Source organism: Sturnira hondurensis, unplaced genomic scaffold (genome assembly GCF_014824575.4).
Source record: "Sturnira hondurensis isolate 20B ecotype Veracruz unplaced genomic scaffold, ASM1482457v3 Scaffold0023078, whole genome shotgun sequence".
NCBI lineage: Eukaryota > Metazoa > Chordata > Mammalia > Chiroptera > Phyllostomidae > Sturnira > Sturnira hondurensis.
Genome location: NW_028095709.1, coordinates 9,789 through 23,076, shown reverse-complemented (window position 1 = coordinate 23,076; position 13,288 = coordinate 9,789). Strand labels below are relative to the sequence as shown.

The following is a 13,288-nucleotide window of genomic DNA, read 5'->3' as shown; positions in this document are numbered from 1 at the left end:
GGGGAGGGGTGTGCAGGATGGAGGAGAATGAAGGGGGGGAAATGGGACAATTGTAATGGCATAATCAATAAAATATATTAAAAAACAAAATCAAACAGAAAAAGTGATTCATTTCAGATCTGGAGCACAACAGAGTCATAAAAAGCTATTTCATGGAAAGTGAAATTAAAAGTAATTCGAAGCAGCAATACCTATACCAGACAAAACAGACTTTTAAAAAAGGCTCTGAGGAGAGACAAAGAAGAACACAGCAATTCCACATCTGGGTATTTACCTTCAGAATCCCAAAACGCTAAATTGAAAAGATGTCCGCAAACATATGTTCACTGCAGCACTAATTACAATAGTGAAGGTGTGAGAGCAACCTAAGTGTCCATCAATGGATGAGTGGGTGAAGAAGTGGTGCACACCTGCCGTGGGTTTTGGCTCAGCCACAAAAGAGAATGAAATCTTGCCATCTGCACCAACGTGGATGGACTCAGAAAGTGCTGTGCTGAGTGAAATAAATCAGACAGAAAAAGACAAATGTCATAAGATTTCACTTATCTCTGGAATCTAAAAAGCTAAATAAATGAACAAGCAGAACTGACGGACTCACAGACGCAGAGGACATTTTGACTATTGCCAGATGGGAGAAGAGTAGGAGTATGGGTGAAAAAGGTGAAGGGAGTAAGACGTACAAATGGGTAGTTACAGAATACTCATGGGATGTAAAGGACAGCATGGAGAGTACAGTCAATAATATTGTGATCACTATGCACAGTGCTCAGTGGGTACTAGATTTATCGGCATGGTCACTTCATAAGCTATATAAACAAGCACCTAATCACTGGGTTGTACTCATCAGACAAATACAATAACAGGTGTCAAATGTTATTAAAATGCAAAAAATATTTAAAAAATAAGACTTAAAATATATACATATGGCTTCTCAGACCCCACATCAGATGAGATGTTTGGGGATGTTTCTCTCCCCAAGAAAACTGAATTCTCAGGGGGCAGAATTAATATCTTTTAGAGCTCCATGTCCCCACTGGGGTCACCACAGTGCTGCCCACAGAACAGGCTCAAATGTAACCCATGGGCAGCAATCTGAGGCTAGAAGTGGCCTGGCAAGGGTGCCTTACCTCTCTCCCCATCCCCCCCCAAACCTTCCCTTCTCCATGTTACCAGACGTCAAGCAATTGCCCTCCCAACCCAAACATCCTGCCTTTCTACTCACTGGTTTGAAGTTCTCAGTTACCAAAATGGTCGAGTTCAGCACTTCACGCCTCAGTGTTGTTGTCTGGGGCACTAGAGAAAAGATAGATATGCAGCAGGGGGTCAGTGTCCTCCCTCTTCCTTGCTGCTTCGGGGGGGGGGGGGGGGGCAGGACAAGACAGACAGGTGGGAGGAATTTAAGGGCAGTCCTGAACTTCAAAGGCCAGGTCGAGCTCCACAGGTAATCCCTACACCTGTCTGCCTCAAACCAGGGTGAAGAGTGACCTAAAGCAGTATTTTCATCAAGCTGGCACTGGAGCCTCAGCCCTTGCCAGTCTGCCAAGACTGCCCTCACAAATCCACCTTGCCAGCCGAGCTGTTCTCCTCACCCTCTGCTGTCTCAACCTTCAGAGCTGCAAGCACTGCTCTTCTGCGTGAGCTCCCTCTAACTCACAATCTCCTTCCTGCCCTCCGTGCAGCTCCTGCACAGAGCCTCCCCGCCTCCCCTGACGGACACCTTGTCTTCATCCCTTTTGCCCATGGCCACACTCACATTTAAGTAACTCATCACACATTACCTTGCATTATTTTGCTGTGTGAACAGCCTCATCTGCTCCACTTAACAGTGAGCTCCTTGAGAGCAGGGACCATGCCTGACACGTGTGCGTATTCCCTGTCCCTCCACTGTGCTGGGCACACAGCGGAGGTGTGAACACGCCATAGGAGCTGAAGCCTGCACTCTCAGATGATCACACACAGAACCACTATAGAACAGACTGCACAGTGGGCACTGGACTCAAAGCACCTCACGTGCTCTTTCTCATTTAATTCTCACTGAAAATGCCTAAAGGTAGGTATGAATGTTACCTCCATTTTCCAAATGAGGACATACAGGTACAGACTAAATGCAATCTGCCTGAGTTTGCATAGCTGAGAGTCAAAGCCAGAATTTGAACCCACTGAGTTTATAACTGTGCTTTTAACTACTCTATGGGACTGTCTCCCAGAGAAATGGGATCTCATGAAAAAAGACCCCAAGGAACAAGCTCATTCCCTACTCACCTCCCAGGAACACATATGTGAAAACTTGAAGGGCTAATGGAGTCCTGACTGGATCAAAGGACTCCATGGTCTTCATTAACAATGATACCAGCTTTTCCCAATACAGCTTGGCTATCAAAGGGCATGAATACAAGGTGGTCAGAGTAATGTTCAAGTGGCAGGTGGTAAGCAGAACTAAATCATGCTCACAGCAACCACTGATGCTATGGACTGGATAAGTTAGGGTCCCTTAGGTTAGAGAAAAGAAGGAGAAAGAAAGCGAGCCAGTGGTTGCCCAGCATTTACCATGTGCTGCACCTGGCAGCAGATGCTGTGCCTGAGCAAGGCCTGTCCCTCCCCTGCCCTGCCATGGGTGCCTCCCACAGGTCAGAACCCCCTCCATGACCATCAGTGCTGTAAACACCATTAGCACCTTTCTGAGCTGGGGATCAGCAAAGGAGAGAGGGAAGCCAACCCCAGGTGAAGGGAGTGGGGACAAAAGGGGCAGGGGTGGGACAACGTCTATGCCCTTTGAGATTCGGTGAATTTGGGACAAAGTTTACAAGGATTACTTTGCCTCTTGTCTGCAGGATGGAAGCCCCAGGTGGGGGTTGAGGCCCCCACTCCAGTTCTGGGAGAGACAAGTCCTGAGTACCTCCCCCCAACCCTCTGCCCCCCCCACACACACACACACTGGGGCTAAGAAAAGGTTGACTTACTCAGGGCTAAGAAGGCCCACAGGCTGAATCTCTGGTTCTCTAAATTAACATGAACTTTAGGGTCTGATGACTTCACTTTTTTTTGCATCTGTGGAGAGATGAAGGCCATTAGACCCGGGAACACTAAAATGCCAGGGGCCCTGGATATGGATGGAGAACCTGAGGCGTACAGCCATGAAAGGGTGGCCCTTGGCCATAAGGAGAACGTGAAAATAGAATCCAGGAACCACCTACACAGCTCCAAAGGAAGGAAGACAGTGGCCAACAAATTGAATATATGGGAGGCAACACCTTTTTACAAAATGTCCAATTTCCCTCTTTCTTCTCTAGAGAAGGCCTGCCATTTCCCACAGGCATAACGGAGGGGTGTGAACAGTCTGCTCTTCACCAGTTCAGGGGTGCAACAGAGGCCTCCACCCTGAGAAACATACAGAATGTGTCCAATTTACCTCATAGGGAATATCCACTCTGTGACCAGAATCCAGGCCTTTACATGTTCCAGGGAAGCCTAGATGTGTGCAGTTAAGGTCACCATGAGAAACACCCCGGGGTTGTGTGGAGGTTGTGGCCTGGGCTCGGGTAACCATCACCTCCACAAGAGAGAGGAAGAGCAAGGCCAGGATATGTCCAGACCCCCAGCACTCACCAGGTCAAACAGCATGTCTGTGAGGTTTTCCACCTGGGGTTCCAAGTTCCTGCCTCCGTAGCCGCTGAGAGCCAGAACATGCAAGAAATGCCAAATGCACTGTGTATAAAGACAGAGTGGGCACCAGTCAGCCAGCCCTTGCCACAGCCTCAAGGGAAAGCCTCTGTCTCCACATCGTCTTGTAGAGGATGGCCCAACCAATCACAGTTTCACACTTCCCTTTTGCACTTTTTCAAGAAAGGCCCAGGAGCTACTTTTTCCGAAGCCAAATAGCGCCATGACCTGCTCTTCCCGCTCACCAGGGAGCGAAACTTACTTTCAGAGAACCTCATTACTGCATAGAAACTTCTAGGGCAGGTCAACATTGCAGGTGTTGGCCAACTTCCAAGAAATAGGATAAAGTAGCCATGGCCAAAGGAAGAAGTGGGTCTAGGGTCTGACTTTCAATATTTGGAGGGTCAAGTTTAAACACCTAAANAACATTCAAAATTTACAAAGAACTCATGCAACTCAACACCAAAAACAAATAAACAATCCAATTTTTAAAGTGGGCAGAAGTCCTGAATAGACACTTCTCCAAAGAGAACATACAGATGGCCAATAGACATATGAAAATATGCTCAATGTCACTAATCATCAGAGAAATACAAATTAAAATTACAAAACCAACCTGTCACAATAGATATCATCAATAAATCAACACACAAGTGTTGGCGAGGATGTGGAGAAAAGGGAACCTTTAGACATTTAACGTTGGAATGCAGATTGGTGCAACCACTATGGAAAACAGTATAGAAGGTCCTCAAAAAATTAAAAACGAAACTGTCTTTGACCCAGTGATGCCACTTCTGGGTACACATCGGAAGAAACCCAAAACACTGATTTGGAAGAATATATGCACCCTTAGGTTCATGGCAGCATTATTTACAATAGCCAAGCTATGGAATCAACCCAAGTGCCCACCAATAGACAAGTGGACAAAGAAGATGTGAGACACATATACAATGGGAGGTTACTAGGTCATAAAAAACTGAAGCCTTGCCCTGGCTGGTGTAGCTCAGTGGATTGAGCACAGGCCTGCGAACCAGAGGATCGCGGTTCAATTCCCAGTCAGGGCACATGCCTGAGTTGCAGGCCAGTTCCCTGCAGGCCAACTCCCAGCAGGGGACGCATGAAAGGCAACCATACATTGATGTCTCTCTCCCTCTCTCCTTCCCCTCTAAAGATAAATAAATAAATAAAATTTAAAAAAAAACTGAAGCCTTATCATTTGACAGATTGGATGGACATCGCAGGTACTATGCTCAGTGAAATAAGTCAATCAGAGAAAGACTAATACCTATGATTTTACTTACTTTATGTGTGAAATCTAAAGAGGAAAGTAAGTGAATAAAGAAAGTAGAGACAGACTTGTAGACAAATAGATCAGACTGACAGTTGCCAGAGGCAGGGGTGGTTGGGGGGATGAAAAAGGTGAAAGGATTAAGGAATACAAATTGGTAGTCACAAAACAGTTATGAGGATGTAAAGTACACATAGGGCCCGGGACAGGTGTCTCAGTTGATTGGAGCACAGTCCTGTACAACAAAAGGCTGCAGGTTCAATCCTCAGTCGGGGCACATACCTCGACTGTGTGTTTGACCCTGTTTTGGCTGCCATCTTTAGTCAGGGCAAGAGTCCCAGTGATCCACAGGCATCCTGGGAGAGCACCACCCCCTTGGTTATGTCATGAGTCACTGCACATTCTCATAGTCATGGGCACAATTTGCCCTGGGCAGCAGCCTTATTCCCTCAAGAAGGCACGCCCATTAATTTGCCTGTGTTATGTAATGCGTCTTCAACACTGTACCTTCTGCTCTTTCCTGCCCCTGAATCCTGCCTGAAGGCAAGATTGTGAGGGTGTTCCCTTTTATCAGGGGACATGCTCTGTGCCCCATTACATTCACATACAATAGTGTGTTAGTTTCAGGTGTACAACCTGGTGATTAGACATTTGAGTAACTTACAAAATGATCACCCTGATAAATCTAGTACCCATCTGACAACACACATAGTTATTAGAATATTACTGACTATATTCCATAGGCTGGACTTTCCATCCCCCATGACTTTTCTAGAACTACCAATGTCTACTTCTTACTCCCTTCACCTTTTCACCCATCCCATCTGGCAATATCAAAATGTCCTCTGTGTCTATGAGTCTGTTTCACCTCTGCTTGTTCCTTTATTCGTTTTCTGGATTCCACACCTGTAACATTTGTCTTTCTCTGAATGACTTACTTCACACAGCACAATACCCTCTAGGTCCACCCATGTAGTTGCAGACGGCAAGATTTCATTCTCTTTGACGGCCAATAGTGTTCTCCTTTGAGTATTTCAAAGGTGTTATTCCACTATCTTCTCACTTGCATTGTTTTAATTGAGAAATCTGCTCTTACCTTGATTCCTCCATATGAAACATAATTTTTTCACTTGCTGCACTTCAGATTGTTTCTTTTGCACTGGCTTTAAGAAATGCAATCAGGATGGGAGTTGGTGTCATATTTTTAATACAACTTGTGTTTGGGGTTCATTTAGTGTCTTGGATGAGTGGCTTTATACTTTTCTTCAGACTTGGTAATTTTTCAACCATGATTTCTTCAAATACATTTTCTCTCTCTCCCTTTTATGAGGGAACTTAAAGTTCCCATCTCTCCCCACCCCATGGCAATCACCACAGCATTGTCCATGTCCATGAGTTTGTTCTCTATTTTTATCTTTTTTCTCAATTCTTCCACCCCTTCACCCAGGATCCCCCACCACTCCTGGTAAATGAATAATTTCTTTTTTTTTTTCAATGTATGGTTGCCTCCTGTGCATCCCTGGCTGGGAACTGGCCCCTGCTGGGAACTGGCCTGCAACCCAGGCATGTGCCCTGACGGGGAATTGAACTGCGATCGTGTGGTTCACAGGCCCGCGCTCAATCCACTGAGCTACACCAGCCAGGGCATAAATGAATAATTTCTGTTCTTTGAAAGCTGTTAAGAGCAAGGAAAGGCAAGTATTAGACTGGAAGAAAATATTTTAAAATATTTTATATATATATATGTATCCAGAATATATAAAGAACTCTCAAAATTCAATTGCAAATTTTTGAAAATTGGCAAAAATTTTGAATAGATACCTGAAGTTGTCCCATGCCTCACTGAGGCTTTCTTCTTCATTTATTTTTCATCCTTTTTTCTCATTCAGCTTATGTAGTTTCTATTGCTATGTCTCCAAATTAACCAGTGTTTTTGTTTTGCAATGTCTGATCTCTCACTAATCACATCCAGTGTGTTTTTGCTTCCAAGGCAAGCAGTCAATCCACTGGCCACACCACCCCAGGCATCCAGTGTTTTTTATCACACATATTCTAGTTTTTATGTCTAGAAGTTCAATGTGGATGTTTTTAAAAATATTTTTACCAGTTTCTACTTATTTACTTAATCTTTCCACTACTTTTAAGCCAATAGGATCTGTTATATTATCTGCTTTTGTTTTATTGTCCTTATCTGCTCCTATGACATCTGTGTGAGTTCCGGGTCACTTTTCATTGAATTTTCTCCTAATGACAGGTCATATTTTCCTGCTTCTTTGTATGTCTGGTGATTTTTTAATTTACTGCCACTCATTGTAAGGCACCTTATTCAGTTTTGAATTCCTATAAATATTCTCGTTGTTTTCTGGAACAGAGGTAAAGTTACTTGGAAATAACTTGATCCTTTTAGGTCTTGCTTTTATGATTTGTTAGGCAGGACTGGAAGAGCATTCAGCCTGCTGTGAATTTCGATTCCTACCCCTCCAAGTCCTCTACCCTAGTGCCCTCTAAATCATGAGGTTTTAAAGCTGGTTTGTAGGAACAGGTATTACTCTCGGCCCAGTATGCATTCTGTCTGCTGTTCTTTAGAGTCTTGGTCCTTTTCCTTACTTGGGACCATTTCCCCACACACATGCAGTGTTTAGTATTCCACCCAGCACACTCTAGCTACTCTGGTCTCCCTGGACTGGCACTGCGATCTCCTCAACTCAGAAAATCCATCAGCCTGAGTTTTCTTCCCCTCTGCCACTGCCTGGAAACTCTATTAAGAAAGTAAGCCTAGGCAGTTATAGAGCTTAACAATGTCTCTGTCTCTCAGGGATCACTGTTCTTTGTTACTTGATGTTCACTGTCTTGAGAGACATTGCATCATATAGTTTGCCTGGTGTTTTAGTTGTTTCGGAGAAGGGAGTAACTCTAGCCTCAGTTACTCCGCCTGTGCCAGAACAGAATCCCCTCCACTGGATTCTGAATATTTAACGTTTCTTCCACTTTGGTTTGCCTGGTGAACTCCTAAGTTTGGGCCAGCTTCCCTAAGCACAGCCAGTTAGTGCTACCTACAGACTGACAAATATCTCGCTTTTTAATCATTATCCCCTGGAGCCACTGAGAAGGAAGAAGTAGCCAAAACACTTCCACTGTCCTCCAAAATGTACAGTAGAATCTCTACTGGACCAATCTGCAGACTAGCAGTTAGGTTACAAATTTCATCCTCCAACTGGCTAATTGATGACACAGAGCAAACCTCTGGTCCAGATTCATAGACCTTACCCCTAGGTGACATGTAGATATGTGACAGGAGAGCAACTAAAGAAGACACTGGCTGGTCTACTACCAAAGAACACTCAGAGCACATATGTGAGAAAGGTCAAGTCTTCACATACCAAGGACAGTGCATGTGTGGTGGTAGAGCAATGGCAGACCACAAACTGTGGTTCCTGGAAACGATGCTACTGGGTGCTGCACTAAGTGAAAAATTCCCCTCTTGGAAATTTACAAATACATATCAAACTTGCTGAGCAACCATGAACAATGTGCCCCTTAGAGGCCTACTCTTGAGGACATAACTGACCAACATCTCCAGCCTCTGTACTGTAAAATCCATCACTGCGTCAAAACTGAGGCTATAGGTGGAAGAAAGCAAGGGGGGGGGGGTGGTGGGAATGGGACAACTCAAATAGAATAACAGTAAACAAATTTTAAAGTAAATTGAAAAAAAATCTGAAGCGACATTACCACAGGTTTCTCCCAGCTGATGACTGAGTGTGGCAGGCGCACTGAGGCAGGCCTGCTCAGGAGAGATGTGGGACTCTTCTGATGGGTGCCACTGGCCCAGTGACTCCCTGTTGGCATTGCTGACACTTTCTTAGAACTGCACTATAATCTAAGACTTGGCTCTCTTCTTCCCTGCTCACCATTCTTCCTTCCTTCCCCTTCTCCTTATCAAGGGTCTGACCTGCTACTAACTCTGATGACTCCCCCAGCCTCCTCTGGCTCCTTCCCTCATTTTACTGACTGGTGTCCCTCCAATAAGCCTCTTATACCTAAATTCCTTTGTTGGTATATGTTTCTTGGAAGACTAGACTAAACCACATGCTGCAGGCTCTGATTAGTCCCAGAGTTAAGAAATTTCTTTAATTGTAAACGATGCATTTTCCATCCATTGTACTACATAACACACTGTCTTTCTGTGGAAAACCCATTAGGGGTTGGGGAACTTGGTTTGAGAAATGTCACTCAACTGGAAGAAGGGCCAAAACAACCATCAGAAAATTTGGGTTCTAGTTCTTGATCCTCCATGCATAAAAATATCTAATGTTTGTATAGCATTTCCATCACAGGCAGAAGTTTGATATGGCCCTCCAAATTCCAGGCCCATGGTGTGCACCTACTTTTTCCTGGGCTTTCAATCAAGCACTAACTAAGTGTTGATGGGAAGGGATTATTGTCCATGTAAAATCTCACACAGAGTGACTTAAAGATAGGGAGATTATCCAGGTGGGTTTGTCTTGAGCCCTTGAAATCTGAGTCCAGAAGTCAGTGACAGGGAAGTCAGAGACTTTCAAAGAATGAGCTGAGTGCCAGTAAAACCTTAGTTGAAAACCAAGCTTCAGGCTGGATTTGGCCTGTGGGCCATGCTTTGCCAACTCCAGGATTAACTACTCCATAAACAGGAAATGCATGAGCTAGTTCAACTTCCTTCTTTCCCCTCCCCAATCACCTGGGAAATGTAGAAAGGCGTCACTTTTGTGGACATCAAAGTCTTTAACCACCGGATTAAGCGGTTCACTTGGTTCCTGAGTGTGGGTGGTGACATGAGATAGAACGCCTGGCCAAATATCACCAGAACTTGCTCCGTCACCTGTGCTCAAGGAGACACAACAAACTTGCCTCAGAAAAGGGATGAAGGCAGGACAAGCTCTCAGGGGTTTTGCCTTATTCACTTTTTTATCACCAGGGCCTACACAGGGCCTGGCCAGTAAGTGATCAGGACATGTAAACTGCACATTTAACAGAGAAGTGAATGGACAGTGAAGTATATTTTGAGCCTACCCTTTCCTGGAGAATGGTAAAGTAGCCTGGGGAGAACCACCCTGCTCTCCTGGAAGAGCCTGGCGAGTCAGCCTTCCACCAGCAAGTGGACAAACACTGTAATGCTCTGCCTTTGGCTCAAGGCTTCCTCCTTCAGCCCATCTGCCCAACCCCTGCCATCTCCCGCTCCCACCTTGTCCTTCTTCTTCAAAGACCATCGGTTCCAGATAACCAGGAAAGTGCATTCGGCCCTGAAGGCCAACTCATTGTCGAAGATGGCCAACACTTTCTTATTCCCAGTGCACAGATGTTCCCGGGCACAGGAGAGCAATCCATTGAGTGCTGTAAGGGGAGCAGGGAGTTAGAGCCTTATCACCTCTCCCTTCCCACAAGGGGGAGCATATATACCTGTAAGTACCGTCCTCTACTTCTCAGCCCTAAAAGGACTTCCAGGGTGCTGTGCTGAGAAAGAGCAAAACATCCACTTCTCCAACGACCTTTCTTTCAGACCATACTTAGTGCACCCAGCATGGACAGGGAGAGTGAAAGAGTAGCTGTCCACACCAACAGAATCTCTAAGAAGCTTGCCCCGGCCCCAACAGGCCAGGAAAGGTCATGTGGAGAAAAGCATCTCCTCACACCAGGCCTGCTCTCAGCCATCCTCTGCCCTTTCCCTAGCCTTCTGGGACCCACAGGCAGAGGCACCCAGATTCTTTGTGACCTTCCCTCCTCCCTCCCTGATTCTAACAAAGCCTTCCTTGGATCCTCCTGATCCTCACCATGACACATCGCCAGCATGTCGTTCTCCTCATGCGCCATCTTTAGAAATAACACAAGACGTTGCCATATGCGCCCGATTAAGAGAGCAGAACCTGGGAGGGAGAGTACAAGAAAAATGTCCCTATCCCAGGGAGAGAAGACTCCCAGCCTTACTGTAGAGAACCTCATTGATTAGGGGACAGGAGCCTTGGGTCCTGATCCCAGCTCTGCCTCCAGAGAGTCTGGACAACCCAGAACAAATTGCTGAATTTATCCTCCTTTCCGCTTCCTTTCCTATTTGCTAAATAGGACTACACTTTCTAACATGACCACCTCACAGAGCTGCTGGGGAAACGGAGGTCAGTGATGGATGTTAGCACACACCCTACACACACACACTCCCTTCCAAGGACCCTTAAGGGAAAAAGGAGCTGTGTTGCCTGAAGCTCTTCTCACTGATCTGAAGTGAGAATGTTCGGCCTGGTTAGGGTGAGAGACACATTTCCAGCTTCTGTCACTGTGTCCCCTAAGCTTGCTATGCAGCCCACCCATAAGCCTTGTCATTTTGAACCTAATGCCTACAAGGCCAGCTGACTTCTCCCAACCGATCTCTACATACAATTCCAAGTGGTAAGGAAATGGCATGTCCTGTCCGTTGCCAGGCAACTTAATTTTTTTTTCACACTTTGTGACTGAAGGAGGTGGGTGGAAAAGGTAAGAGAGCCAATGCCTTCACCAACAGCCACCAGGTGGAGACTGTATGGTGATTCTCTGCCTCATCCTACTGCACTATTCCCTCCCACACCTCTAATCACATTCAAAACTTCAAGACCCTCCAAGCAAAGCACTTCTCACTTCTCTTTTGCCCCCACCCACCACTCTCGAGTGGTGCCCTCCAACTTTGTGCCCAAGTCTAACCTCCAGCCCCACAGGGTCCTGTGCCCTCGTGTGCCCTCCTGTGCCATTCCTAGTCTCGAGGAACTCCCTCCTGAGTTCCCATCAGCCCTACAGGGATCCTAGTTTGCCCCCATGCCCTTTAAACACACACCCATGCCTGGAGGATAAAGCTATCCTCTAAACTCCATGCAGCACCCCACAGCCTACTCCCTGTTTTCTTCTCAGACCAACTCTTCCACCACAGGCAGCAGTACCTCGGGAGCGGACGAGCTCCCCAACCGCAACCAGGAGGCTTCTTGGGGGCAGACAGTGGTCGTATTCTCTGTCCCACAGCTTCTTGTATACCATTTGTGGGTTCTTGGACCCCACACCTTTTAGAGTTGCCATGCACAGCTGCTCTAGTTTTGCTCCTGGCTTCTGGAAAGAGAACGACTCAACTGTACCAAAGTTCATATCCAACAGGAGTCCCGGGGCTTCTGAGAATTGACTGTGATTGATAAGTGACTCTTCTCTATCTAAAGGGCAGACACTAAGTCACCTCATCCCACCACTTCATTCAGCATACAACTTTCCCATGATGGAGGACATGGGCAAATTGTCTGCAAAGTCTCCGGCTTGTGTGTTGGGGTGGGAGAGGGAATTGGCACATCCAGAGCACAGAGTTTTCCCTGTGGCTGCAAGTGACCCATAGAAAGGTGGTTAGATGGTGGCAGCCAATTTGAAAAGTCCCTGATAGGCCAGGGGTCTGATCAGGAAGCAGGCATGCCAAGGAAGGCCAAGACACTGAAAGACACCTTGTATATGGGCAGTTAGCCAATAACATAAGAAACCAGACTTACCCAGTGTCAGGAAAATTATGTACATAGGTATGTGGACAGACGAATAGGTAGAGGTTATGAATGTTCAGTCCAAAGCTGGGCTACCAGACAAGTGCGTGGATTAAGTCACTTAGTAAATAGATTGAAGTGATTAGTTGAGTTGCAGTAACAAGGGTGACTGTCTAAGATATCCCAGGAACAGGTTTAGGGCACAGTGGACGAACAAGATCAGGCTTTGGAGCCAAAAGCCTAAATCCTTCCTGGCCTTTGCATCCCATTTCTCCCACACTACCCCTCTACTTCTTTACTTCATCGTCTACATCACAGTTCTTGAGACACATTCGTGATATCAGATATAGGCTCTAGTAAATTGTTTAGATACTTCAGGTACTTATATCTCATATACCACTTAATTCACCGGGAAGGAAATTCTGTTTAGACCTGGGATCCTTTCTTTCCCCCACAGCCCCAACCCAGAGGCATGGGCTCCTCACCATTTTAGTCAGGTAGTCGACAATGACATCCACCAAGTCCAGACACACGTCAAATTCTAGAAACCCATGGATGATTCTGATGTTCAGTAATGGGAGTATGTAAAATATTTCTTCTTCTGGGACCTAGAGGAGAGAGGGGACTCAATAAGAAAGGAAGGTTGCAGGATGCAGGTTTTTAAAAAGGAGAATATGATCCTGGTTGAGAAGGGAAGAGGAGGGGTGGATCCAGAGTGAGGATTAAGCTGGACCCAGGGTTGAGGCGGGTGGAGAACACATGGGTCAAAATAAAGACATGGGAACTTGATCTGGAGCTGTAGTGCTCTGCCGACTAGAAATTCTTCCCA

At 45.9% G+C, this 13,288-nt stretch overlaps 1 long non-coding RNA gene across 1 annotated transcript; it reads right to left on the bottom strand.

Annotated features, from left to right (window-relative positions):
• Positions 1-3,608: 3,608 nt before the first annotated feature.
• LOC118980716 (uncharacterized) lies at positions 3,609-10,297 on the bottom strand. Its single transcript, XR_005065198.1, has 3 exons — positions 10,170-10,297; positions 9,666-9,806; positions 3,609-3,705 (listed from the first exon to the last, which is right to left on the bottom strand). It is a non-coding gene; the product is annotated as an uncharacterized LOC118980716 (long non-coding RNA).
• Between the last annotated feature and the right edge of the window lie 2,991 nt (positions 10,298-13,288).